Source organism: Canis lupus, chromosome 29 (assembly GCF_048164855.1).
Source record: "Canis lupus baileyi chromosome 29, mCanLup2.hap1, whole genome shotgun sequence".
Classification (NCBI taxonomy): Eukaryota; Metazoa; Chordata; class Mammalia; order Carnivora; family Canidae; genus Canis; species Canis lupus.
Genome location: NC_132866.1, coordinates 30,344,587 through 30,348,738, shown reverse-complemented (window position 1 = coordinate 30,348,738; position 4,152 = coordinate 30,344,587). Strand labels below are relative to the sequence as shown.

General features: G+C 50.6%; 1 long non-coding RNA gene across 1 annotated transcript; it reads left to right on the top strand.

Annotated features, from left to right (window-relative positions):
* Positions 1–299: 299 nt before the first annotated feature.
* Positions 300–3,204, top strand: LOC140621049 (uncharacterized). The gene is made up of 2 exons (XR_012020776.1): positions 300–1,126; positions 2,310–3,204. It is a non-coding gene; the product is annotated as an uncharacterized lncRNA (long non-coding RNA).
* The last annotated feature ends 948 nt before the right edge of the window (positions 3,205–4,152 follow it).

The window sequence follows — 4,152 nt, the reverse complement described above, 5'->3', positions numbered from 1 at the left end:
CCAGCCTCGAGTGCTGCGGCGGGCAGGCTCGCAGCCGCGGGCGGAGCCGACGACAGGCCTCCACCGGTCTCAGGATGAGCCAGGAGTTTCGTTTTGGCTCGGGATTGTGCGGGCACCCTGCGCATCCGGGCTCGGCTGTTGGGGTGGGGCCCATCTGCAAAGGTGAGGAGGCATCGGGAAGGCCCGCGGGCTGCGCCTTGGCACGTTTGGAGTCTTCTCTCGCCTCTGCCTGCTGCGCCTTTGTCCTCGGGGTTCTTGGAGGCCAGGCTCAAACGCACACTAGTTTCACGGGCCTCACCCTCCCAGCCTTCTTCTCACGGGTTTCTGCGCCATCACCCCCACCTCTCAGTATCTTTTTGCATTAGGGGTCCCACAGAACCCTGAAGGAATGTCAAGGTGAGCCTCACCCCTTGCTCTTGGCAAAGCCAAAATAAGGTTAGAACTCCGTTTCTGGATTCCCATTAGAATCCCCCCCCCGCCCCCCCGTTTCCAGACTCCCAGTCCAGCACTGTTTACATTAACGCAGTGGGTGTTCCCAGGAATCCTGGCTCAGGAGCTACCCTCTAAAAGAGGGTGTCGGTGCCAAATGGGTTTGTCAAGGTGCTATCTCGCCTTCTTGGAGATTCACGATGCTCATTAGCATACCAAAGGCTCTGAGAAGTCCTGCTGTAAAAGAAGCTCAAGTGATTTGGTTTACAGTGTTAACTGCCTCTGGACCTGGACCAGTTACTTTTTGCCACCTAAGACTTCCGAGCATCCCTGTGCTGGCTTGGCTGTCATTCTTTCCTAAGGGATCCAACCCATTGGCTGTGGTATGATTGAAGATCTGGGGTGCTCCTCTTTCCTAGGGAATTTCTCTAGCAGAGGGAGGGCTTGCCTCAGTGGGGGAGAAGATAGCCATCCCTGCCAGGCCCCGGAGAGACCTGGGAGTCGGTAGATCGGAACATTGCTCTACATTGTTTGAAAAATGAAGTCAAGGTTATCCAAGTGGTTACCTACTCAAGAGGAACATTATCTGTATGAGATGCTGGCATTGACTGTGAGCAACTGGCAGGAGTGGGTCTCATTCGCCAAAGAGAGAAGAACACTCCGAGTTGGGGTGAACAGCTGGCCCAGTCTCTGTAAGGTAAGGTGCTTCTTGACTTTCTGGAGGGGTCATAGGCCTTTGAATAAAAAACACAGAGCTCTCTTCTCTAAAAGTTAACAGGTTCTTATTCAGGAAGCAAGTTGGAGGAGTGATCGCAACTCCCAAAGAGTTGTACCAACTCAGCCTTTTTGCTACATCATTCAGAGGCTTGCTCTTTGAAAAAGCTCAGCCTCGTCTGGATTAGAAATTAGAATAGGGGAGGCCAGAATGTTTTTGTGAGTGTGTTTTTAATTATTTTTTTTTAATTTTTATTTATTTATGATAGTTACAGAGAGAGAGAGAGAGAGGCAGAGACACAGGCAGAGGGAGAAGCAGGCTCCATGCACCCGGAGCCTGATGTGGGATTCGATCCCGGGTCTCCAGGATCGCGCCCTGGGCCGAAGGCAGGCGCCAAACCACTGCGCCACCCAGGGATCCCTGTGAGTGTGTTTTTAAAGCTTGGGTAGACAGGTTGAGGCTCTTCTCTTGTAGTTGTGAAGATCTGGGAGCTACATAGTGTGGAGCAAGAAAGCATTTATCTGGGCTGTGTGTGCCTGGCACTGTTTGAAGCTCAGACCTATTTGTTTCTTTCTTTCAACCCAATTGAAGAGAGTTCTGTTACTATTCTCATCTTCCCTAGGAGGTTAAGTACCTCGTCCAGACTCTCCCAGACGCTGTGCCTGGTAGAGCTAGGATCTGGACTCTGGCAGTTTGGCCTCTTGAGAACTGGACTGCACTGCATAGAGTAGGGGGTCAATACACATTAGACACTGTTAATGTGGCTACTTAAAAAAAAATTGAAATAAAATATACACAGCATAAAATCGACCCTTCAACCATTTTAAAGTGTACAGTTTGGTGGGCATTAGTAGGTTCACATGGTTGTGCAACTGTCACTACCATCTATCTCCAGGGCGTTTTTCATCTTGCAAGACTGAAACTTTGTACCCATTAGCATTGTGGTTATTTTGGTTGTCGTTGTTACTGTTATTTTCCCTCCTTGGAGAAATCCTAAAACACTGGGCCCTTCACTGTCTCATGTAGGCTGCAGTCCTGCTACCTTCTTCCAGCCGGGGCACCTGTTCTCTCAGACCCCACTGCTCGTGTGGGCCAGAGCCTGGGGTTGGTCTTTGCTGGGATCCTTGGCCTTGGAAGCCTCGTGATTTTGATTCTTCTGTTGCAGGTTTCCAGGTACAGAGATTCCCAGGGCTCGCTTCCCTGGGCAGTGGACCCTGTTCTGGCCTGGGCCAGCAGAGAGGCTGCCGAGTGGGGAGCGCGGATGACCCCTGCCCAGCAGCTTCCCTTCAGCATTATCCAGTGGAAGATCCAAGATGCGTAAAGATTCATTTTACATTGACACATGAGAAATTCTGAATCTCTTTATGGTGTGCCTTGGGCCCAAGATTCCAGACACCTGGAACTGAGCCGTGCACCTCTGTGCCCTGAACAGCGGGCTTTAGCTCCAGCTTTTGTCCCTTTTTTCTCTTTCCAGATCACCATTGAAATTGCATCCTCAGCTCAGAACCAGCTCAGAACTGAGGATCACTTCTTAGTCCCCCAGCTGATGGTACTCTGTCTGTGGTCAGGTGACCTTACTCAGGAGTAGACCTCTCCTTGGCCTTCATGGTACCTTATCTCTCCAGATGTGCCTGAAACATTCCAGAGCTCACCGGCTCTTCTAGATGTGCCTTCCTGCTTGGTCTTCAGCTGCTTCTCTAGATGTGAGAAGGGCGTGCAAAACAGCCCCCACACTCATCCCCTCCTCCCCTGAGACCCTGTACCATAGGAATGGCCACTTGACCTACTGGCCCAGAATTTTTGGATACTGGAGGCAGTCTCATTGGCCTCCCTCGTTAGAATCCGGGACTCAGTCCTACTTGAGACCATTTTGGTTCTACCAGTGCAAAAATCTAGAACTGATTGTGGATCTAAGAGAGGATTTTTCTAGTGTTCTACAAAGGCCAAAAGAGAGGGTGAGAGTGGGAGGGGCCAGTAGCCAGAGGGGACCTATGTGCCTCATTTAATAGTTTAGTGGTGATTACTAATTTGCTTTTCTGAATAAAGTTTGGTTTGTCTGATGTTGGTGTACATGTCTTCTCTCCCGGCCTCCTGCAGCAGCCCTACATAGGGAGGGAGGACCGAGCCTCCCTCCATCTTGCTATGCCACACTCTCCTGTTGTCTACCTTCCCAGCTTCCGCTTTCCTTCTCAGAGGGGAAGAAAAATGAGTTCAAAAGTTTTCAGTGCACTTAGGGCAGGACACTGAAAGCAGAGGGAAGAAAACTGCCTGTGTCTGCCCCTGACAAAAACTGGTGGGAATTCCAGAGGCTCCTATCCCAGCTCTCAATGACCCCTCTGTTTTTGGAAGCTCCACTCCCTGACGGGCAGGCACAGAATGACTATGGTTATGGAGCCAAAGGGTCCTGTTCTAGTCTGAATCCCTTCTTTTGCAAAAAGGGAAATGAACCCCAGGGAGGAGTGGGGACTTGCCTAGTGTCACAGAGGTGGGTGGGGTGTCCTGGGGCTCAGGCTCGGGTGCAGACCATAGCACCTGCCTTGGTGTTGCCTCTTGGACACACCCTGCATGGTTTACCCCTGATTCCAGCCACAGCCTGATGAATACGGAGCTTCAGAAAGGCAGGAAAGCAGAGTTAGCTGGATTCGTTGCCAGCTCCTCCCTCTTGTGCCCTGGACCTGAAGTCTGTAGCCAGAACATAAGATTTTCCAGCCAAAGCTCAAAACTCACTTAGAACACCTCCAGGCAAGAATCTGATGCCTGGTGTGCTCCACACCCACTCTCTTCCAAAGTACCCTCCTCGGCACAATAAACACACACACACCCTCTTCTTAATGGTTTGGATTTCCACGGTAGAGGAAATCGCCAAGGACTCTCCCTTATTCCCCTTTTCCTGTTGTATCTATTCATGAATTTTGCACAAATAAAAAGTGGCCTCCCTTTATGCAAAGGCTGGTAAGCCCCTTGCTCTATTGCAACTTTGTGGAGAATTTTGCAGTTGAAAATATGCT